A 25,743-nucleotide genomic window follows, 5' to 3' on the forward strand; every position below is an offset into this window, starting at 1 on the left:
CGGCTGCGCCTTTGTCGCCGGGGCCGCCACCTTTAAATACCGGCTCCTCGACCAATGTTCGAGCTTTACGGCCGAGCTTTTTGTTCTCCATCAGGCCGTTCAGTATGCCCGCCGCCACCGCCATTCATCGTATGTACTTCGCTCTGACTCACTCAGTGCTCTTCAGAGCCTTGGAGCTCCCCATCCGGTCCATCCCTTGATTCAACGGATACAGCAGTCCCTCCATTCTTTCGCTGATAATGGTGGTTCTGTCAGCTTTCTGTGGGTTCCCGTACATGTAGGAGTGCCTGGGAATTAGGCTGCGGATGCTGCAGCCAAGGCTGCAGTCCTCCTGCAGCCAAGGCTGCAGTCCTCCTGCCTCGGCCAGCCTCCCATTGTGCCCCGTCATCTGACGTTCGTGGGGATGTATGTAAGAGGCTTGTGTCGTTGTGGTGGGATGCTTGGTCATCCCTCCAAGGAAACAAGCTCCGGGCAGTTAAACCGCTCCCAACTGCTTGGACAACCTCCTCCCGACCATCTCGGCGAGAGGAGGTCCTTCTGACCAGGTTGCGGATTGGGCATTGCCGGTTTATCCACCGCTACCTGCTCTCCGGTGACACAGCCCCGCAGTGCCCTTGTGGTCAGGCATTAACAGTGCGCCATGTGTTGTTGTCGTGTCCCCGTTTTAGTCAATTTCGTGTTGTCCTGTCCCTGCCATCTACTTTACCAGATGTTTTAGCTGATGACGCTCGAGCAGCTGCTCGTATTCTGCGTTTTATAACTTTAACTGGTTTGTCCAAAGACATCTAACCTTTTTACTTATTTTATCTGCATCTTTGTCAGGTCCTTCTGGTGTCCCCCCCCCCCCCCCCCCCCCCATCCCCTTGAGTTTTACTAGATTCCATGTGCTCTAACAACAGTGACTGGGCGCTAATGACCTCAGCAGTTGAGCGCCCTTAAACCCTAACAAAAAACAAAAAAAAAAGAAACAAAAAAAAAAATCATTAATACTAGAGCTGTAAAGTTGCTTGATTGGTCACTAAATGAAATTCCACTAGTTAAAAAATGAATGACTTTGACGCATTTTGGGAAATACCCTTCATTGGGTAGTCTGGAAATCAAAATACAAATTACAGAAAATAGACAAATGCACAGAGAGCAACATGACAAAGAGTACAAGCATTACGAAGTTTTGTCATACTGAGAGCTGACATACACACCATGATCTAGATATTTAGATGCATAAAGACATGCTGTAACTGATACAGTTGTCATAGCAGACTAATTTCAAAACTACATCAAGCTTTCTAGGTAGAAAAATTTCACCATGAAAGGGTGGAAAAGCATACATTGGTGGTGCCACATAGTAGTGAAACAGGGATAAGTTTTTACAGGGCGAGAAAGTTAAATGACAAGCTGTATAACAGTTTTTATATTGGTATAAAATGCCATCACTAGAATAGACAGACAATATAATATACTTAAGGTGTACAAACCAGTTACACAAAGTCAAAATTATACACAAATGACGTATTGACAAAAAATGTGAACCATACTGCAAAGTGATATACAATAAAATATAAAAAGTCCAATGTCAAAAAAAGGGGGAAAAACAGTTGTGGCATATGACACGAATACAAGCTCTCACAGGATCAAGTAATGCAACTAGAATCAAGAGAAAGGTGAAATAATGTAACAGAGCACCAGGAATACAAAGCAATATTGAGGGCCTAATAATGCTTTGGAAATGCTTGAGTTAACGGAAGAAAATATCATTATAAAATCAGGAAAACATTTTTACATTTGAGGGTTTCAGGGACTCCAACCCTCCAGAAAACACATTGAATGCAGTATGTACGTAAAGCCTACTCCGCAAAAAGAAACATACAAGTGTGACCTACATAGAATTGGAGCAATAACTCCCACCTTCACAGGACAGGTTGAGGGTGATCGTACAAGTAACAACATTAAAATAGGTATCAAGTGAAATGCATTACATAATGCAGAAAAAGTAATAGCAATTCATTAATGAGTAAATGAAATACAAAATAACTTTGAAGGCCAAAGCTGTCTGGGACTCAAAACCCTCATGAAAAATACAAATCAAAAAGTTTGCAAGGGACAACAAATCTGCCTAAAATAACGTAGAGCAAAAAGAATAGTTGAAAGCGTAGGTAGAATGAAGGAAAGTGGCTCAGGCACATGCAAAACTAATTCCAGTATTTATCGTAATTAATAAAATACGACGAAAGTGAAAAGTTTAATTACCAACTGCATGGACGAATACATGTGTGGAGTAGGATGGAGCAGGTGGGACACATATAGAATTAAAAGTGCAGTGTTCCCTCAAATATTTCAAAGAACCATTGGCATCTTGAAGACAGCTGTTCCTTCAACACTGGAGATAGGTCACGCAGATGGTGTATAAAAATTTCGAACTCTTCCAAAATATCTAACCCGCGCTCTTTCAGCTTGACATGAAGTACCTTAAATCCTCCATCTGTGGGAAGCACGAGGTGTCCCTCATGTCCTAAATGGCACCCAAGTGCAGAATTATTTATAGAAGTATGTTTACAGAACATAGTGGCAAAGCTGCTTCCAGTTTGACCCACGTACACTGTTTCACATTCAGCATTTCATTTAGTGACAAATTCAGCAATTTTGCAGCACTGGTGTGCAGTATGGTTGCATTCTTCCTGCAGGACTTTGTCATTATTACTGCTATCTTTTTAGTAAGTTACCAATTGCTGCATTGTGTCTGTGCTTAAAAATGGCAAAGCACAAGGGAATTGCCGTATTACTGAAAGATGAAAAAACATTATGGTTTATTAAAAAAGGAGAAACTGATAGCAAGTTGACTGTAAGTATGGTGGAGGTATGATACTGCTAGATAACAGAAGAATATCCAATTCAGTTTTAAAGTGGACCTGCGAACTTGGTAATGTAGACTGGGGAAACATCAAAACATGATTAACAAACCAAAAATGAACATTTGGAAGTGGCTTTGTGCTGGTAGCTTTTACAGAAACAATCACCCAGGCAACCAATATCTGGTCCTTTGCATTGTGTAAATACATTACATTTATTTGTAAATACATTTATATTTAAATAAACAAAACAGGTGGTGATAAATCATTTGTGGAAAGTAACAGATGGTTGTACAGATTTAAATCTCGCAATGGAATTGGAAATAAAAGTGAAAAAAAGTCAGATGATGTAGAGGCAGCAAATTCTTTTAAAGTTAGTTTTAAAAAGGAATTGGATGAAAATGACTGACTTGGGTTTTGTTTACAATGCTGATGAAACCATATAATATTCAATTGTAAACTGTTGCCATCAAAATCTTTAGTTTCTCAGGGGGAGAGTTCAACTCCCGAATATAAAATTAATAAAGAGTGAGTAATAATATTGTTTTCTACAGATGCCACCTGGACTCCTAAAATGCCTTTGCTCTTCATTGGAAAATTCAAAAACCCTAGATACTTAAAAAATAGCAGAGTTCATTTAACTTACAACAACAAAAAACTGCATGGATAAACACCAAAATATTCATTGACTGTTATGACAACACTTTTATCCCTGAAGTAAGAAAAGTTCAACATGAAACTGGTGAACAAGGAAATGTCATACTTATATAACGTATAATGTGCCAATCCATCCTTCTGCTGAACCATTAGAGAGAAAATGGTATGTTTACAATAAAATTTTTGCCTTGTAATGTGACATACTTACAACAAATGGATGTAAGCGTTACTGAAATATTAAAATGACTTCATGGAAAACAACTTCTATTTACATAGTTATATTTTGAAGAAGATAACATAGAGGACATTTTACCATATTTCAAGCAAATTAATTCAAAAGGAGTGTTGTTACAGTGTGGAATTCAATCAAAAGGAGACTGAAGAAAGGTTGGATCAGAATACTAAAATGGGAGTGTGAAAACTGCATGCCTGATGAGATGATTCTGTTCTGAAGAATATAAATGAACTAATGACAACTACATAAATATGCCAGAATGGGATGCCGATGATATGAAAGAGTGACTATATTTTAGTAATAATCAAGGTTGTTGAGATCATATCGGCTAACAAATTCGTTGCCATCATATCGCAGGCAAACAACCAGCAGGAAATGCAAGAAGATGAAACAGATGAAAATGTAGATGCAGAAAATGGTCCATGACCAACTCATGTGGAAGCATTTGAAACCCTGGAAACGGCTTTCAGATGGTTTGAAAACCAGTGTGATACCATGGTTTACTACTGTTGAAACAAATCCATTGTACAACAGCAACGAAGAGAAAAAATGGTTTATATCAAATGATGACTGGCAAATATTTTAAACAGAATGACTGTCCTATGCTACTTACGTTAGGTATTTCATGATTAAGAGTGCAGTATTATCATTTTCAGGAAAATCTGTGTGAAAGTGTGCTCTTAATTCTTGATAAGCATTACTTTTTATTGATCCTGATAAGTTTAATTTCTTTTTATTGTTTTGAATAAAAACCTAACATTGTGCATTGAGCCTAGAAAGACGGCCATCTGATAACATACCTAAAAGATAGCTCTAAGTGGGTGACTTGGCTATTCTAGATTACATTACAAAAATTGCTCTTCATTCATTCAATTATCTGGATTTTTAAGTATTCAGATAACTTACAAAAACAGTTAGACCAATTAATAGAGCCTGCTGTATTTTCAGCAACTGTCATTTGGCGACTCTTTTTTGTGTGGCAGGCAATGCCTTTGTACAAATGTTTTTGTATCTTTGATAATATTTTTTGAACTCCGGATTACTATGGGATATCTAGAATAGAGGACTTCCTGTACCTGCTGTTACTGACTGGTTTTCATTGGCCATTGCTATTGATGTAGATACTTTAGAAAATGGCTGCTTAAAGTTTAATTTAAATATTGTACATGCCTTAAAGAATGTTGCACCTACATTGTTTTCTGTATACATGCAGCCTAATTTGATTTAGGAATACCCTTGAAAATTCTTAAATTTTATGTTTTGTGAGGAATGTTCTGTAGACCTGCAGTCTGGTGGACTTATATAATGCAGCTTTTAATTTCATTAATTGGCAGAAGTAATTAGAATGTCAAAGATCTTTTGCATGTCCAACTACTTTCCAGCCACATTGTAATTGTTCCATTGGTTGTGGCAATCTTTTGCATTTGTTCTGGGGAAATATCTGAGAGTTCTAAGGCATCCTGGAATATTTCCATGTCTGCTGCTAACCACAATATTATGTCATGACTTAAAGAATCCACTTATGATGTCTGATACTTGATGTGACTGACACTGAAATTTACACTTGCAGCTGAAGCAACACAGATCAATGATCCAGGCACAACTGGACTGCCTTTTTTGTTTACAATACCATTGAATCTGTAGGTGAGAAATGACCACACTGACCTGACCATACAGAAGTCCCTCCTGTAGCTCAGATATTTCATTCTGCCATATTTTGAGCAAATGAATTTAAAGGAGTGTTGGTACAGCCAACTAATCAAACTCAGTTTGTAGAATTTGTCTTTTATCTCCCTGTTTTCTTTGTTGTCTTTGAAATAGTGTCACATCTACCCTTAGCTCTGTGGTGTTCAGTACAGCTTTCAGTATTTTAAATTTCGCTTCCTTTTCTGTATTACATTTGAATTGTGTGTCAATCACTTGATTTTGAGCTTTTGTGGTATGTGTAGGACGGTGCTTTGTATCTTTCTATGTATTGTTCTAAAGGTTTTCTGTGCCACTTTCATTTGAAATTTTTTTTGTTTATTAGGCTTTCCCTGATAACACCACTTTATTCACGTAGTCTGGATCTCTCCGTGTCGCTAGCTTTGCATACTACACATAAGCTGGTCCTACTCCAGGAGGGCTCTGGCTGTGAAACAGAACTCTGATTCAATATCTCTGTCTGTACTAGTCCCAATTATGTAGTTTGATTGATGTAGCAAGTGCAGAAAATTTTGACAGTTGGCCACTCCCATGTCGTTTTGTTGTGAACTTGTTGTTTTACTTCCTCAGGCAAATGATCTGACTGTTTCATTTCCATACACAGATTGTGTGTGTGGTGTGTTTTCCTGCTTCATTGTCCAGTAAGATTAGGCAGCAGTCCTTTTTGTTAGAGGGTTCAAGATCTAGTATGTTCTCTTTCGTGCTTAGATGTAGGTCAGTTACCTAGTTCATGCATCATCTACAAATGTATCTATAATGATATTAAGTGAACTGTCTGTCACTGTTGTGGTTGTGAATGTCTCCTGTATATCATTTCTAAATGATGTTCTTCTGTAGGTTAATTTTGTTGCATAGTTTTCTTATGTTTGATTTGTAGGATGAGCATCTGTAGTGCCTCTTGCATATCTGTAATCTTTTCCAAAGTTGAGGTTGGAGGATACACCATGAAACTTTGCTCTGAAGAGTTTGGAACACGCTTAGTTACACTGCAAATGGCAGGCCTAAAAACGTCTACCGGAATAGTGTGTGTGTGTGTGTGTGTGTGTGTGTGTGTGTGTGTGTGTGTGTGTGTGTTGGGAGGGAGGGGGGAGCAGAAAGTTTAGTTTTCTAGAAAGAATTTCATTTATTCAGAATACATCAGAGCTGCCCACAGCGTGCTGAACTTCACGCTTACAGGATGCGTGGGCCATGTATGGCTCAAGGCGTGGCATGGGTCGGCTTTGTTTGGTTCTCAGGAGTACCAGCTGCAATGTGACGCTTAATCGAGTATTGTGGTGTGACTTTTTCGGTCTGCACAACTCTCTTCAGTTTGTTTGAATTGTAGTGTCAGTGCTCTTGACCCTTCGCTTTTTTGTGGTACAGAGGGCATTCATAGTTACAGTGGCTGTTTGCACAAAAGGAGGCAATCTAGCAATCTATCATCACAAACTTTTAAAAATGAATGGGAATGACAAGAGGGAAATGAGAATTATCAGTATACACCATGCAGTTGCATAAGCGACGGGTACTGCAAATTTTCAATGAAATGGCGTTACAAGACAGTGCAGAAAGAATTTAAAGGTTTAGTTGGCAATGAAAGAGAAAAAATTACAATGGTCGACAGACAAGATTCATTGTTCTGTAGATCAAGAAGCACATTGTGCTAAACTTGCAGGTATGGAGCATATGAAGAAATTGGTGGAACGATATTAAAAATTTCTGACATTGCACACTGTCAGTTGCAACAGTTTTCGATGGAAATGAATGAAGAGTATCTAGACTTCATATATTACTGCAAAGTACGTTGGCTAAGTTTAGGGCTTGCCTGGAATGATTTTTTTTAATACACCCTATTGTTGAATTTATGAAGAAAAAAAGGATTAAAAGAATGAAAATTACGAGATTTGAAATGGATTGCAGATTGTGCATTTTAAGTGGACTTGACTGTACACTGCACACAGTAAAACACTGCAAGGGTAGAACCAACTTATTTCTGATGTGATGAGGACGCATTTAAAAAGAAAATTGTTGTAGAAGTGAGACAGTCAGACACAGTCCAATTCCCTAAGCTCACTGGTGTTAAACAAAAGGCGAGGTCTGAAGGATTCATTGTCACCTTGAAAGAATTACAAATGTTATCTTCCTAAACGTTTTGAGGACACTGACAATTTTCCATCTATTTCTGAGCTGTTTTTAAGACTGTTTGCCCTTTCAGTTGGAAGTACCCTTGCGCATGTGCAGATGTAGATTATTGCACTGCAAAGCAATTCCCTATTTAAAGAGAAATCCCTTCAACATTAAAACTGTTCAGGTCATCTACATTGCTTTCCTCCAGTAGAGTTTCCATGTCTCCATATTAGACTACAAAAGTGCTACAATATTTCAGTCAACATATGTGTGAAAGACATTTTTTCGATTATGAGACTAAGTAAGTTATGATAACATGGTAACTTGAATGTGAAATTCTTTGAAATAGTCTGCGTCTACTCGCATGCCAGCAGTTTGTACTAGACAAAAATTTCAGCTGCATTGCCATTTAAATGCGGTGTGTTTGCTGCTTTCCTTTGCACATGTTCAGACAGCATGGCGTGGCGGTGGGGGAAATGTGGCAGTGAAGCTGAGTGCTGTGGTACTTGTGCCAGGGCATGTTCTGCAGGCTGTATTCTTGCCCACACGTGATCTACATCAGTGTTATTCCTTCAAAATAGTCCGCATAACACACTATACACTAATGCTAGTGCTTTTTTAAGTCTTGAAATGCTTCTATGACTTGATCTTTGTGGCAGCTTTTAGTTAGCTTATTGAAACTTCGTCAGCCTCATCTGTGCTTGTAAAATGATGGTTTTCATTTTTGAGAGTGAAAGAAGTTGCATGGAGTGAATACAGAGGCTGGGGCATCATTACAGAACTATTTTTGACCAAAATTCGTGAACAAGCAATGAAATGTATTGTTTAACACAAATCGAGACTTTTCCCCTTTTTGGATTGCTTCACAGAAACGGCATTGAACTGCTAAGTAGTTCCTCGTGTTGAACTTTCAACCTGGGCAGGAACTCATTGTGTGCTATGCTGTTAGTATTGAAGAACACAGGCAGCATAAGTATCACATTTGATGACACTTGCTAAACTTTTTTTTTTATCTTGGCCATGCAGAATGCTTCTGCTCCAATGGTTGAGCATTAGATTGAAAAACATGCCCAAACACTTGTTTAACCTGTTACGGCATGTTCGAAAAGCTCTGCATTGGTGTGGACTTCATATAGCAACTCCTGAGCAACATGCATTTGCCAGTGTTATTGTTGGAAAATTTAGTAATTTTGGAATGTAGTTTGCTGTCACTTTTGTACCCAAAACAACTGAAAAAATATTATTTAATAAACCAACTGACACGCCAGTGTCTACATCTGTGAATGTTATTTGGCAATTGTTGATAACAGTTTCTATCAAATTCTCCATGGTTTCATCGGTTGATGCTGTGTCGTGCATATAAAGAGCACTTGGCATCTTCAGTGTCTTGATGGCCTTCTACGAAATGCTCATACCATATTTAAACCCTTGTTTTACAAATAGCAGATTCACCAAAAGCAGTATTAGACATTTATAAAACATGACTGCACCTTATTCTGTTTTTATAGCAAAATTTAACACAAATTCGTCAATCGGTTTTTATATGGAGTAATTGCCAATACCATCAAAACACATGTGACATTTTTGATGGCTGAGAACAGACTAAATAAGTGATATGCCTAATACTGTGTGTGTACCTTTCAAACATGTTCGCCAACGTAACAATGTATAAATTTTGTGAATCAGAATAAAATGACACACAAAATTACAAATTTCCTGTTATCTTTTGAACACACCTCACATAATATCAATTTTGTTTCATTTGTATGTTGGTGCTAATGCATAATGAGACTAGTAATTTTGCTAACTGTAAGGACTTTTTATCACTTCTCTATCAAATGCATGTTAAAAATAACTTCCTATCGAGTGTCAACCCAAGGTGTACATTGACTCTCCATACATAAGTCACTACACTTAGTCCAGTCAGTGAAGGAAAATTGGGAAAATATCTTGTAGTCATAAATTGTTTACACAGTGTTAGGATGGAGCGTCCTGAACAGCATACAAAAAATCCTGGCTGGTGGGATGTAAGGGTTGAGGTTTTTTTAACAGGGGATAGGGTGTTTAGGAGTGTCTTTCTCAAATAATAAAGAAACTGTAGGTTCTAGTGAAAATGCTTCACAGCAGAAATTAAGTTGTATTAAATTTCTTACAAAATAAGGGTCCTATTCATTTTTTCTCTAGTGCTAGTAGTGTCCACACGGCAGGGGATGGAATAATTGCAGATTATTAAAAATATTATTTTAACAGTATAAAATTAAAGTTTATCTTTAAATAAAGTGGGTTAAAATATGTGTACCACGTCTAAGTGCAGTAGTTTCGTGTTCATGGGTACATTGTTTTCCAGTGGTCTAGGGTGAAAAGAGACAATAGAAGGGGAGTAGAATTTGCGCAAATCTCTGCACACTGTTGTACACTGATAAAGGGGAAATTGCTTATTAGTCAACATTTACAGCAGCTGTAGAGTTATTTCAGGAAAGGCAACTTCCCCCACTGTGTGCCATGCTCAGTTTTCAGTGTACAGACGCGTTACACCTCCCCAGCTTTTTCTATCCAGTTGTCTCCTGTAAGTAGACAAAATAACTCTACCATATAAATATGAGCTCGCTCAAGTTATTTTCCATGTATTTTATGAGTACTTTCTGCAAATGTTATATGAGCGGTTGTTCGAACTACATTCTTGTAAGGGCCGGCCAGAGTGGCCGAGCGGTTCTAGGCGCTACAGTCTGGAGCCGCGCGACCGCTATGGTGGCAGGTTGGAATCCTGCCTCGGGCATGGATGTGTGTGATGTCCTTAGGTTAGTTAGGTTTAAGTAATTCTAAGTTCTAGGGGACTGATGACCTCAGAAGTTAAGTCCCATAGTGCTCAGAGCCATACATTCCTGTAAACAGTGACGGAGAAGTGTTTAATTTGTAAGTATGGTGATGTCAGTGGCCTGTATAGTACTAATGGGAAAGGGGCTGGATTGGCAAATGCAATACCTTGCTGCTGTCCATCATTGACTGTGTATTGTAAAGCCTTGTAACTGTGTTATAGTTACTTGGTGGTGAGTTAATGCATGACGAGAAAGTTAATGCGCTGTGATAGGGAGAGGTAGTATGAATCTTCCCCCAGTCAGGAATTGCTGGCACTTGTAGAGTGGAGTGTGCTTACTGGAGCCACTCACCCCACATCCACAGTGTGTCTCCCAAGGGGGGTTTGAATATGCCCGAGGGAATGGGGACTAATCGTGCTCAGACGTAGAGCAGTAATCTGATGTAAAGCATTGCTTGCCTTACATTGAAATATCTGAAGTTCTATAACACCTACGTGTCCTATCTCTGTTGAAGGAGAATGCAGTTTAAGGCCCTGGGTCCCTTCAAATGTTGAGAGAGCTGAGGCTGGGGTGATACATTTTTTACTCCTTATGCTCTGAAAACAATTCCTGACAGTGATAGTAGAGATAATAAAATTGACCTTATTTTATTCACTTTGGTGTGAGACATTTTCAAATACTTATTGACAGCACGTTACACTTGGGACAGGGTCTCCAATGTTTCAGCTTTTTACATAATAGCTCACTTAACAACAGTAAGTATGTACTAATTTATGAAACTTACAGTAACTCAACTACAGAAACATGAACTCTGTGAAGTTATATTCTCTACTCACGTAATAGACCTGCACAGGAAATATGGGGAGGTACAGTCTGTCTACAAAATGAAAAGTGAACAGTCCTCACGGAGGGGAATTAGCCTTTCCTGGAAAAACGCTACAGCTGCCATATAGGATGACAATTAATTTCCCCTCTAGCAGAGAATTACATAGAATTTGTAAATAAGCATTTCTTATGCTCGTGTTATTTCTAAGTCATACTTGCATTCCATGTAGTGGTAGTGTTAACAAATTATGTGCAAAAATAAACATTCTCCAGACATGTCAGCACACTGCATTACCAGTGCTTCATAAGGCACACTGTGGAAGGTCGGCATATCTTTGTGACACACGCTGTAGTCCCCCCCAGGGGATCCACAACTCTTTTGTGGATACGTGCGTAGCGAGCACGGGACCCCGAGCTAATGTGGCCCTCCTTCCTTTCCGGGCTGCATACCTTCCCTTTCCGCATCCTTCCCCATCCCCCATCTTCGCCCCCCCCCCCCCTCACCTCTGGCTCTTTCCTTCCCTTTCTCCCCCTCTGGGAGTATGATTTGTGCCTAAGTCCGGAGACGGACGCTTGTAAATGTACCGCATTCTTCGCCTTCCTTGCTTGTATGTCTTCATCCTTCCTTTGTCCTTCTCTTTTCCTTACCTCTTCTCTTTACCCTTTTCTCCGCTGCGGCGTTTGAGACCCCCTCTTCTTTCCTTTCCCTTTCTCTTTCTTCCTCCCTGTGCGTGTCTGAAGGCCGACCCACGCACTTCCATGCGTAGCCGGTGACGGGGTAACGCGTAATTCCCCGCCCCGGGTAGACAGGTAGGACACGTACGTACCCCCTGGTAACGGCCAGGCCCAGGGAGGGGTGATTACCCGAGCTGATACCTTCCGAAAGTGCCGATTGGTCCCTCCGTCCGTTTGTCGGGAGGTGTGACCTGAGGTGTGAACAATCACCTAAGGCGGGAGTGCCCTCAGAGAGGGCCCCCACAAGGGAGGAGCGCGCCATCGGAGACACCGGTAATCATGGGGGATTCTTCCGCAATGGTTTCTTCACCTTCCACTATCTCTGCTCACAAACGTAAGTTCACTGAGTCTCAGCCACAGTCAGTTCTTCCATCGTTGCCACAGTTCCTTGTTGTTTCTCGGTCTGACGAAGGTCACGACTTCTCCACGGTCAACCCTTTCATTATTCAGAAAGGTGTCGACGCAATTGCAGGTCCTGTAAAGTCTTGTTCCAGATTACGGAATGGCACCCTGTTGTTAGAAACCGTCAGTGCCCTCCAGACACAAAAGTTGCTGCGTACCTCACTACTACACACCTTCCCTGTCCGGGTGGAACCGCACCGTACTTTAAATTCCTCGCATGGAGTCGTTTATACACGCTCCCTCGATGGCTTGTCTGACGAAGAAATTCAGCACTACCTGTCTGACCTGGGCGTAACGGCTGTTCGTAGGGTTATGAAAAGGGTTGACACGAACATCATTCCAACCCGCACTGTCTTCTTGACATTTGACAAAGTTCAACTCCCATCGAAAATCAAAGCAGGCTATGAGATAATTTCCGTTCGCCCTTACGTCCCAAACCCTACGCGTTGCTATCGGTGTCAGCGGTTCAATCACACCAGCCAGTCCTGTTCCAATCCGGCCAAATGTGTTACGTGTGGCAAGGATGCCCATGAGGGTGCTTGTCCACCTCCATCCCCTCGCGGCATCAACTACATGGGTGACCACGCTGCTTCCTCTTGAGATTGTCCCATTTTTAAGGACGAAAAGCTCATCCAGGAAATTAGAGTAAAGGAAAAGGTGTCGACCTTTGCTGCTCGAAAATTATTCGCCAGTCGACAGCCCACCGTGCCTCAGAAAGGAAAATACAGCACTGTCCTTGCTTCTCCTCGGCCAACAAAGGAGGCGGCCACGCAGACTTGCGACCTCACCTTTAGTGCCACGGTCGTCAGATCGGCCAGTGCAAAGATCGCCCGTTCAACCTCACCACTTTCGCTTGCCCACTCTCTGGCTCACCCTTCGTCGGGTTCTGCTAAATCTCGAGCCCAAAAGTCAGACACCAAGACTTCGAAAAAAGAGCATACTCGTGAAGAGTTTTTACGTACGGCAACTTCCCAACCATCGGTTCCTCCTTCCTCTAAACATCATACTTCCAAGAAGGCTACAAAGAAACCCAGTTCCTCTCCTTCTCCACCAAGGCGTGTCCCATCTACAGCACCACCTGGCGGAAATCGCCCTCGGCCGTCTTCTGTGTCGCCGAGGCGCACTGCTGGCGGCCGATCAACCGGCCGATCGCTGGTGGCAGGAGCTGCTCCTGACCAACCTATGGATCAGGATCTTCTGCCTTCGGCTGAATGCCATTCCATGCTGTCGGTCGCAAGCTCAGAGCAGTCGTTGAGTTGACAGCAACCTTGGTCACATTCCTCCATTTTCTGTTCACCCTATGTCCATTATCCACTGGAATATCCGCGGTATTCGAGCCAATCGTGATGAATTGTCGATCCTCTTACGATCCTACTCGCCGGTTATCTTCTGTCTTCAGGAAACAAAGCTGCGTCCCCATGACCACTTTGTTCTCCCTCATTTTCAGTCCGTCCGATATGATCTCCCCTCTGTTGAAGGCACTCCAGCCCATGGAGGACTCGTGATTCTTCTCCATGAAACTCTCCATTATCACCCAATCCATTTAAACACTTCCTTCCAAGCTGTCGCCGTCCGTCTTTCCCTTTCCGGATACACGTTCTCTCTTTGTACTGTATACATTCCATCGTCCACACCAAAGGCACGAGCTGATCTCCTTCATCTCCTTGGTCAGCTTCCACCCCCATATTTGCTGGTTGGGGACTTAAATGCCCACCACCCGCTTTGGGGATCTCCACATCCTTGTCCACGTGGCTCACTATTGCTAGACGTCTTCCACCAAGCAGATCTAGTTTGCCTCAACACTGGGGTCCCTACATTTTTGTCAGCCTCCACGACAAATTTATCTCATTTGGACCTTGCGGTCGGTACTGTTCCGCTAGCTCGGCGCTTCGAATGGTTTGCCCTTGATGATACACACTCGAGTGACCACTTTCCATGTGTCCTTAGACTGCAGCCTCAACTGCCCTACATGCGCCCGCGACGCTGGAAGTTTGCCCAAGCCGATTGGACACTTTTTTCGTCTCTTGCGACATTCGATGACCGTCACTTTCCCAGCGTCGACGATGCGGTCACACATATTACCGACGTTATTCTTACAGCTGCGGAACATTCAATACCACGCAGCTCAGAATTGCCCCGGCGCGCCCCAGTTCCTTGGTGGAACGAGGCATGCCGTGATGCAATATGTGAGCGGCGACGTGCTCTCCGTGTTTTCCGCCACCATCCTACTTTGGCCAACTGTATCCGCTATAAGCAGTTCCGAGCGCGATGCCGTCGTGTCATCCGCGATAGCAAGAAGGCAAGCTGGAAATTCTTTATTAGCTCATTTAACACCTTCACTCCCTCCTCGGAAGTTTGGAGTCGGCTTCGACAGTTCTCAGGCGCACCTAGTTTCTCCCCGGTCTCTGGGCTCACTGTCGCACATGATACATTAGTGGACCCCGTCGCAATTTCTAACTCATTGGGTCAGCACTTTGCTGAGATTTCGAGCTCTTCAAATTACCCGCCAGCGTTTCTCCCAAAGAAATGTGCTGCGGAAGTGCGACCTCTTGCTTTCTCCTCTCAAAATCGCGAAAGCTACAATACTGCTTTCTCCTTGCAGGAACTTCAACATGATGCACTCTCTTCTTCTCGCTCCTCCGCCCCAGGACCAGATGGTATCCACATCCAAATGTTGCTGCATTTATCAACCCATAGTCTGCGTTATCTCCTTCGCCTTTATAATCGAATTTGGACCGACAGTACTTTTCCCAGACGATGGCGGGAAGCTATTGTCGTTCCTATTCCGAAACCTGGAAAGGACAAACATCTCCCCTCTAGCTATCGCCCCATTTCTCTCACGAGTAGTGTCTGTAAGGTTTTGGAGCGTATGGTGAATTACCGTTTAGCTTGGTGGCTGGAATCCCGCAGTCTTTTAACACCTGCCCAATGCGGATTCCGAAAGCATCGTTCTGCAGTTGACCATCTTGTTGCTCTCTCCACTTATATCATGAACAATTTTCTCCGGAAACGCCAAACAGTAGCAATATTTTTTGATCTGGAGAGAGCATACGATACCTGTTGGAGGACAGGCATCCTCCGCACACTGTTCTCTTGGGGCTTTCGAGGTCGGCTACCCCTTTTTCTTCGCGAATTTATGGCAGAGCACACATTTAGGGTGCGGGTGAACACTACTCTCTCCTGTACTTTATCCCAAGAAAACGGGGTACCCCAGGGCTCCGTGCTGAGTGTTGTACTGTTTGCCATTGCCATCAATCCAATTATGGATTGTCTCCTTCCTGATGTCTCGGGCTCCCTCTTTGTGGACGATTTTGCGATCTACTACAGCTCTCAACGGACCAGCCTTCTTGAACGACGTCTTCAAGGATGTCTCGATCGCCTCCACTCTTGGAGCATCGAAACCGGCTTCCATTTTTCTCCCAGTAAGACCGTTTGTGTTAATTTTTGACGACGTAAGGAGTTTCTTCCGCCCTCCTTACATCTAGGTCCTGTCAACCTTCCGTTTTCAATCATCGCTAAATTCTTGGGTCTTATGTTTGACAGAAAACTGTGCTGGTCCTCCCACGTTTCCTATCTTTCGGCTCGCTGTCTGCGATCCCTCAACACCCTCCGTGTCCTGAATGGTACCTCCTGGGGAGCGGACCGAGTGGTCCTTCTCCGCCTCTATCGGGCCTTAGTGCGCTCGAAATTGGACTATGGAAGCATAGTCTACTCCTCTGCTCGGCCGTCTATTCTTCGGCGTCTCGACTCTATCCACCACTGTGGATTGCGTTTAGTGTCTGAAGCTTTTTACACCAGCCCTGTGGAAAGCCTTTATGCTGAGACTGCTGAACCTCCGCTGTCCAATCGGCGAACAGTACTTCTGAGTCGTTATGCTAGCCATCTGTCTTCCATGCCTGCTAATCCAGCCCATGACATTTTTTTCGACGCCTCCTTTGATGTAGGGTACGCAGGCCGCCCCTCCTCCCTACTACCACTGGGAGTCCGCTTCCGTCAACTGCTCCATTCTCTTTCCTTCCGCTTTCCTAAAACCTTCTTGACAACTTGGGGTACAGCACTGCCTTGGCTCCGTCCCCGGATCTGCCTGCTCAGTGACCTTTGTCGATATCCCAAGGATGGTACCTCTTCACTTGTTTATCGTCGGGCATTTGCTGGTCTATGTGCACAAATGACGGACGCCACATTTATTTACACCGACGGCTCGAAAACATCGTTAGGTGTAGGAGTGCCTATATTGTTGGCGACACCCCAAATCACTTTCGGCTTCCCGACCAGTGTTCGGTTTATACTGCGGAGCTTTATGCTGTTCTCCAGGCTGTCCACTACATCCGCCGCCATCAGCAGATACAATTCGTTATCTGCTCAGATTCTCTCAGCTCTCTCCTCAGTCTCCAAGCTCTTTATCCTGTGCACCCTCTGGTCCACCGGATTCAGGACTGTCTGCGCTTGCTCCACCTGGGGGGCGTCTCCGTGGCGTTCCTCTGGCTCCCGGGACACGTTGGTATCTGTGGAAATGAGGCGGCCGATATTGCAGCCAAGGCTGCAGTCTCTCTTCCTCGGCCAGCTATTCAATCTCTTCCCTTCGCCGATCTACGGAGTGTTCTATGTCGACGTGTTGTTCATTTATGGCACACACATTGGTCGACACTTAGCCATAATAAATTGCGGGACATAAAAGCTCTTCCTTGTGCTTGGACCTCTTCCTCCCGAATGCGTCGTCGGGAGGAGGTAATTTTAACTAGACTTCGGATAGGGCACTGTCCTTTTAGCCATCGACATCTTTTAAGCGGCGATCCTCCCCCACTCTGTCCCCACTGCTCTCAGCTGTGGACGGTAAGACACGTTTTAATTGAGTGCCCCTATTTTAATCCGTTACGCTCCCGTCTCCAGCTATCGCCGGATATATCGTCGATTTTAGCAGATGACCAGCCGACCGCGTTCTCAAGTTTATTAGTGCCAGTGAAATGACGTCAGTGATTTGAAGCTTTTTTTGGGGACAACCAGCCCCTTTCTGTAGTGGATTTTTAAGCCTTCTTTCTGCTTTTAGTTTCTCCAATTTTATGACTTTCGTTCCCATTGCTGCTGGTTTTCAATTTCGGTTTTTTACTGGTTCCTAAGTCACAGACCGGGCGCTAATGACCATAGAAGTTTTGCGCCCTAAAACCAAAACAAAACAAAAACAAACAAAAACACGCTGTAGTCACTTGTTGTAATATGTTGGGGTGAATAAAGTGGCTAATCACTTGTTCGATTTTCAGTTTGCAACCCTATGAAGGAGGGAAGTGCATTAACACAATCCAGCAGTGTACCTTTCCTTGCATTTCTACTGTACCCCCCCGCCCCCCCGCCCCCCCCCCCCCCACCCACCCACCCATCTCCTGTCCTCCCCTCCCCCTCCCCGTGTCATTTCACGCTGTTATGCAGTTTCTCTCTTAATGCGGCTCTACTATGTTTAGGTATGGCACAAACATTTAATATTCATTTTCAACGCATTTAATTTAAAGATAAACTGAATTTTATACTGTTAAAACAAAATTTTTAATTATTGCAATTTTTCCATTCCCTGCAACAGGGAAACTATTAGTTGCAGGAAAAAAAATGGATTGGAGCTTTCTTTGTAAGAAATTTAAAGTAGTTCAACTTTGTAGTGAGAAACATGCTTCTTAGAGGCCACAGTTTTTAGAATAATTTGAGAAAAACAAAATGTCTCCCCCCACCCCCCACCTTCCGACACCCTTGGCCCAGCCTCAACATTTTACACCCCACCAGTCAGGAGTTTTAATATTGTTAAGAACACTCCATTCCAGTGCTGTGCAAAAATTTGATGCTACCCAATCCCCCCAAAATTATTATTTTTATTTTTTTCCTACAGGGCTGTTTTTGTGGAAAACTGAAATGTGTGCCTTTACCATGTTGGACTCCATTTGTATTACATCATTTCTCTATGGTGGTAAGTTGTTTCTGTGACTTGAAATTTTTGTGAAGTGTTACCTTTGAGCAGTGCATAAGGCTGTGCTCTGGTAGGGATGAGAGTCAGATCATTTATGTAGTTATTGAACGCTGCATGTACTATGTATGGTCTGTGTTGTTATGATTTTTTACAATTTTGATAGGAGCCTGTGGAGGAAATCAAAATGCAATAGGTTAAGGAAGGTGCATTTTGTTGCCAGATAATACCATTATACTGCATTGTCCCAGGTTTATGCCCTACTTGATACCTCATGTGGCCTGGAAGAGGGGATCATTAGCACTGCAGTGGTGGCAGCTGAATCCATTAATGAAGGCAGAGGAGGAGGAAGTGGGGCAGAGACTTGGTTGTTCATGTTCTCTCACATTTTTCCTACACATTATTCCTGGGGTGAAGTTGCGATACATTTCTTGATCTGTCTTTGCCTCCTTGGGGGGGGGGGGGGGGGGGGGGGGGTCTGGTATCATTATTATTTTGCTATAAGCCTTCTGTTCTTGACAGTGCATTTATTTTGGTGCAGGAGGTCTGCTTACATTGATAGTGAGATACAAACAATAAATACCACATTTTCACACTTGTGCAAATAAAAATAACAGTTACTGTCTGTCTTATTCCGTTAGCCCTCCACCCCTACCACTTCCTCCCCCATGCTAACCTCTCCCACTCCATGCAGTACTGATTACAAAGTTGTATTATACAAGCTCTTTTGCATTTAAATCTAATGAGTGAATGAAATTTCTCAGGATTTATTTGATACCCCGAAGGAGCTGCAGTATTCTGGAGTTACTGTGGCTGCTGACAGTGATTATTAAACTCTGACACGAAGTGAATCGACAAAGGTAAGTAGCATTGTTTCTTCTATAATGAACTAATAAATACGCATGTGGGGATATTTTCATGGCCTTACGACTTATGTGGATGATTAGTGGTTATGAGGCAGACCATTTTTTTTGTACAGTTAGTGAGAAAGCATGTAAATATTTTGTCACAGTTCGCCTTCTCATTGTAAAGTGCCTACCATATGACTATGGTACAAGGGTGCTGCTGCCCTGGGTAACTAACTGACTTTCCTTAAAATTGTTTCTGAACTGATACAAAGCGCTCAACAACTTCCCATTTGCTATTTGCTATATGTGTTGTGCGGATTTAGTGACTTTGTTATGTTGCTTCAGGGCTTGCATAGGTACTACTTGCTTACTGTGTGTTATTATGCTGAACAGTTTAATTTTGAAAGAGTTTTGATTAATGGCTGTCCATTTGATTTCTTGTTAGAGACTGGCTCTCCCAAGGCCATCAGTAGTTCTAATGGAATGTTGTCTACTCCCGGGGCCTTGTTTCGACTCAGGTCTTTCAGTGCTCCGTCAAACTCTTCACGCAGTATCGTATCTCCCATTTCATCTTCATCTACATCCTCTTCCATTTCCATAATATTGTCCTCAAGTGCATCGCCCTTGTATAAACCCTCTATATACTCCTTCCACCTTTCTGCCTTCCCTTCTTTGCTTAGAACTGGGTTGCCATCTGAGCTCTTGATATTCATACAAGTGGTTCTCTTCTCTCCAAAGGTCTCTTTAATTTTCCTGTAGGCAGTATCTATCTTACCCCTAGTGAGACAAGCCTCTACATCCTCACATTTGTCCTCTAGCCATCCCTGCTTAGCCATTTTGCACTTCCTGTCGATCTCATTTTTGAGACGTTTGTATTCCTTTTTGCCTGCTTCATTTACTGCATTTTTATATTTTCTCCTTTCATCAATTAAATTCAATATTTCTTCTGTTACCCAAGGATTTCTATTAGCCCTCGTCTTTTAACCTACTTGATCGTCTGCTGCCTTCACTACTTCATCCCTCAGAGCTACCCATTCTTCTTCTACTGTATTTCTTTCCCCCATTCCTGTCAATTGTTCCCTTATGCTCTCCCTGAAACTCTGTACAACCTCTGGTTTAAACCTGGTTCCTAAATCTCTGTCTTACCATTATATAATCTATCTGATACCTTTTAGTATCTCAAGGATTCTTCCATGTATACAACCTTCTTTCGTGATTCTTGAACCAAGTGTCAGGTATGATTAAGTTATGCTGCGTGCAAAATTCTACCAGACGGCTTCCTCTTTCATTTCTTACCCCCAATCCATCTTCACCTACTATGTTTCCTTCTCTCCCTTTTCCTACTCTCGAATTCCAGTCACCCATGACTATTAAATTTTCGTCTCCTTTCACTGCCTGAATAATTTCTTTTATCTCATCATACATTTCATCAATTTCTTTATCATCTGCAGAGGTAGTTGGCATATAAACTTGTATTACTGTAGCAGGTGTGGGCTTCGTGTCTAGCTTGGCCACAATAATACATTCACTGTGCTGTTTGTAGTAGCTTACCCGGACTCCTATTTTGTATTCATTATTAAACCTACTCCTGCATTACCCCCATTTGATTTTGTATTTATAACCCTGTATTCACCTGACCAAAAGTCTTGTTCCTCCTGCCACCGAACTAATTCCCACTATATCTAACTTTAACCTGTCCATTTCCCTTTTTAAATTTTCTAACCTACCTGCCCGATTAAGGGATTTGACATTCCACGCTCCGATCCGTAGAACGCCAGTTTTCTTTCCCCTGATAACGACGTCCTCCTGAGTAGTCCCCGCCCGGAGATCCGAATGGGGGACTATTTTACCTCCGGAATATTTTACCAAAGAGGACGCCATCATCTTACAGTTAACACACTGTAATGATTACTCAGTAGAGCGGCTGTGCTTTTGTAAGGTTCAAGCATTGTTGATGCACCATTGTTTCAGTACCAAGAAAATGGGGTTTTAGTACATCGTATTTAATGCTATACTTTTCAAGAGCTGCTAACAGTGTACTGAAAATACTCTTTTCCTGTCCTTACTATAATAAATTTCAGCCTCCAGTTCCATAAGCAAAGAAACTTTACCTAGGTTTGGGCTATAATAATGTAGTCTTCTTCAGAAATGTCACAATATAAGATTAAAATCAAAACACGCCAGATAGTGGCCTTGTCAAACTTAAAATGTTAGTGTACACAGTCATAAGAATGCGTCACTCCTACTAATGTTCGGCCGATAGACGGGCCATACAGGTGGGCCGCGGGCGCTGAGTCGTAACTGGGCGCCGCGGGCAGCGACGCAGGAGCGACCAGAAAATGTTAACTGAGATTATCATGGAAAATAGTTTATTACAATAGTTCTGAGTGTTAATGGCATTAAAACCATAAGTCACTGAAATTACCATTCCATAAAAGGCAAAGAACCTGTAACAAGTGTACTGTACATAAGTAAGAATAAACATTAATTGATACAGGGTGTATACGGCGCGGGACATCCGGGAGATCCGTGAAAAACCCGGGAATTTTTTAGATATTCGGGATTTTTAATTGTTTTAGAGTTCAGTTAAATTTTTGTAGGTTTGACGTGTAAGATCTGATACGCTGACAAAGAATTTTAGGCCCACTACTGCTGAATAATACTGCAGCAATGAAACATAAATCAGAGAATAACACCAAAATAAAAGTTTAGTTCATAGAAAATGGGTAATTTACGCAATGCACAGACCAGTTTGCCAACACCGAAAAGTGTCAAAGGCCTTAGGTCGATGATTATGCAGTACGACTGAAACTACTAAAGTGCATTCGATGTGCGTGACGTCACAATTGTTTACATTTCTAACAGGTCACTGGAAAATATTACTAATAGTGGCTTGAGAAGCGTTACTTTCAAAGTAAATTTCCACGCCAGATGTAATGTGTGAGAATATGCAGTGAATTTCTTAAATCACAGGGCTTAATAACTCTCATTCAAAACGTAACACTTTGAGGATCAGCCATTTGAAAAATGTTGGGCCCAGAAGATAAGTCATTTATGCCACTGTTTAAAATTTTACCGCCACATTTGTATTTGATACGACTTACGTGTAACACACGCTAAAAAAAGACCGAGATCAAGTTAGTTTTCATATTTAATGTTGTTCTTTCATATTTATTTATTTAGCGTATGGCATTTAGACACAATTGTTATTACAATCAATATGCAAAATTGTAATAATTTGGCATTAGATATTCTTACAGTTATTACAATAGTTATACAGAATTATACAAAATTATACAAAATTACACATAATACACATGTTACAGTAGTTATACAAAGTTATAGTAGTTTGGAAGTAATTACAAACAAACATCTAATGAGTTAATATATGCAATTGATTCTGGAGTCGCCATCAGGAAATCTTCTGGAGTCCCATCATAGGCTGTCCTGGGGCAGTCTTCTATTATGTGCTGGATAGTTTGATTTTCTCCACATTGACACAGCGGCGATTCTGTCATGCCCCACTGGTAGAGGGAATAGGCGCATCTGCCATGTTTAGTTCTAATTCTGTTTAAAGTTGCCCAGGTTTTGCGTGATAAGTCAAAACCTGGAGGCTTCTGGGAGATACATGGAAGTTTGCTGATGTTCTTTAAGGACCATTCTTGGTGCCAGGCGCTGGTTATGTTGAATTCTTCCTCTGTTGCAGATGTGGCTATTGCGGTTCTGATGGGTGACCTTCTGGAGCGGAGACGGCTTTGGGTGGCATCTTCAGAATTCTCATGGATGGGTAGATTCCGATTGCTCATTATCTTTTTGTACTCTCTTATAAGAGCGTTTGTGCGGCGTAGGTTAGGGGGTGGTATGTGGCTTAGTACTGGGAGGCATTCCACGGGTGTAGTCTTTATTACACCAGCGATCATTCTCATTGTGTTATTGAGCTGTGCATCGATTCTATGGGTGTGGGGGCTGTTTAGCCATACCGGCGCACAATATTCGGCAGCGGAGAAGACGAGACTTAAGGCTGATGTCCGTAACGTAGTAGCTGCCGCTCCCCATGTCGTTCCACAGAGCTTCTGTATAATGTTATTCCTTGTTTTTAGTTTCTCTGCTGTTTTCATTAGGTGACCTTTGAAAGAGAGTGTTCTATCGAGGGTCACACCTAGGTACTTTGGGGTTTTATTGTGGGTAAGCCATGTGGTCTCGAATTTTATTCTGAGCTCCCTCTTAGCCGCTTTATTGTTTAGGTGAAAACATGATACTTCTTTTTTGTTGGCGTTAGGTTGCAGGTGCCATTTTCGGAAATATTCTCCCATCTTCTCCAAGTCAGCTGTTAGGGTCTCCTCTGCCCCTTCAAATGACTGACTTCTCGTTGCAAGGACCCAGTCATCGGCGTAGCCAAACTTCTTTGATCTTGTTTCCGGTATGTCTGCAATGTAGAGATTGAAGAGGAGTGGTGCAAGCACCGATCCTTGAGGTAGGCCATTTTTTAATTTCCTCAGTGAACTAATATTTGAACCCATGGTGACTTGGATCGTTCTGTCATTCAGCATGTTGTTTAGTAGGCGAGCTGTTAGTTTACATGGGATTATGCGGAGGAACTTATAAATCATGCCTTCTCTCCAGACTGTGTCGTAGGCAGCTGACAGGTCTATGAATGCTGCAGAGGTTTTAAGCTTTCTTTGGAACCCAGCTTCAATGTACGTCGTGAGTGAGAGAACTTGATCGACACAGCTGTGGTTTGGTCTGAAACCTGCTTGTTCGATTGGTATAGCATTGAGTATTTTCTGGCAGATTCTATTGTAGATGAGCCTTTCTAACAATTTATATATTACTGACAGTAGTGCTATGGGCCTGTAGCTCTTCGGTGAGTTTATTGGTTTCCCTGGTTTTAAGATGGCTATTATTTTCGATCTTTTGAGGTCACTAGGCACATTACCGGTTTGGATGATGTCGGTGAAGAATCTCGCCAGCCAGAGTTTTGTGTATTTACCGCGGTGTATCAGGAGTTCTGGGTTAATGCTGTCGAGTCCTGGTGCTTTCCCTGGCTTGACCTCTTTGAGTGCTGTTTCTATTTCTTTGAGTGAGAAAGGGAGAGCGTATTCAGTTTCTGTCGCCTTATTCCTCAGATTCCTGAGTTCTCGTTTTATCTTGATCGTGTGTGCTCTGTCACTAGGGGCTCTGGACGTGGCCACTATATGAGATGCCATGGTGTTTGGGGAGACGTTTGCTGTCTGTCTTTGAATAGGTGCTCCACTTCCTAATTTCCTTAACAGGGTCCATGCTTGTCAGCTTGAAGTCTGGAAATTCAGGCTCTCCATTGCTTCTGTCCATTTACGTTGTCTTGCAGTATCAAGACTGTGGAGAAGGTCATCGGCCAGTTCTTTGTCGCCCGTCTTGAGGAAGCGCTGGTAGAGCTCGTCACTGTTTTTGGACCACCCTGGGACATACTCTCGTCGGTATCCCCTAGGGATGTGCTTCTTGGCAGTGCTTATTACTGCTCCGATGAATCTTCTATAGTTTTTATGGGTAGGTGGTATCCATCCTAGACATTTATCAAGGTCTCGAGAGTACTTTTCCCAATTTGCGTTCTTGAAATTCCATCTGGGGCAAGGCATGGAAGTCACCAGTGGGATTTGGCTGCCAATTTCAATAATGACTGGTCGGTGCTGGCTATGAGGAAAGTCGCACAGGACTTTACGGGTAGCTGGTAGTGGTTGGTTATTTCCGTCAGTTGAGGTGAAGCATAGATCCGGGTTGTATTCCTGCTCCCAGGCAGCTGATCTGAATGTGTAACGGTCTTTCGCATCAAAGATAAGGTTAAGATTTTCATTTTCAGCCCATTTCACCAAGGTTTCACCATTAGCATCACACTCCTTATATTTCCACTGTTCGTGGTGGCTATTGAAGTCTCCCAGATAGATTGCTGGGTGAGGTTGAGCCTGAATTACTGATCTTGGCCGTGGAGTGGTTGGAGGTTTATAAATATTTGTAACGGTTACGCTCCCAATTTTTACTGTGACATTATGGATTCCATCACCTGACGACGTGGAGATAAGGGAGGCATTTTCTATATCATGTCTGATGTAGGTTGCAACACCATGGGTATGGTGGTAAGTGGCACCAAGTAATTCAAATCCGGGTATTTTGCCCCTTTTCCGCAGTTGTACTTCAGTACTACAATGTGTTTCCTGAATGGCGATCAGATCAATGTTGTCTTTCTTCAGTAGTTTTGATAAGTATTGGCACTTAGAATAGCTTATGCTCTCTATGTTGAGATGGCAGATTCGGACCGTAGGTCCAAGTTTCGTTGTTGGCATATCCTTAGGAGGACGTTTTTTGTGTCTACTTGCATAGTCAGGAGAACCTTTCACGGTTTGTCTAACTGCCATTATGTGCTTTCATAGATAAAAAATTATGCAATCGATGGCAAAAAGTATAATTGATCTTCAAAAAAAGTACATAATGTGTTACTGAGCAATGTCACAAGTCTTTTCACGCCAGAACACTTAGACTTTTCTATAGTATAGAAAAGACGAAGTGTTCTGGCATGCAGAGCAATAACAGCTTCTTTTCTACTTTTTTTGTCGGTGAATTCTCTCTTCGTCTCCGAACAGCTCTAACG

This window comes from Schistocerca serialis, chromosome 9, assembly GCF_023864345.2.
Source record: "Schistocerca serialis cubense isolate TAMUIC-IGC-003099 chromosome 9, iqSchSeri2.2, whole genome shotgun sequence".
Classification (NCBI taxonomy): Eukaryota; Metazoa; Arthropoda; class Insecta; order Orthoptera; family Acrididae; genus Schistocerca; species Schistocerca serialis.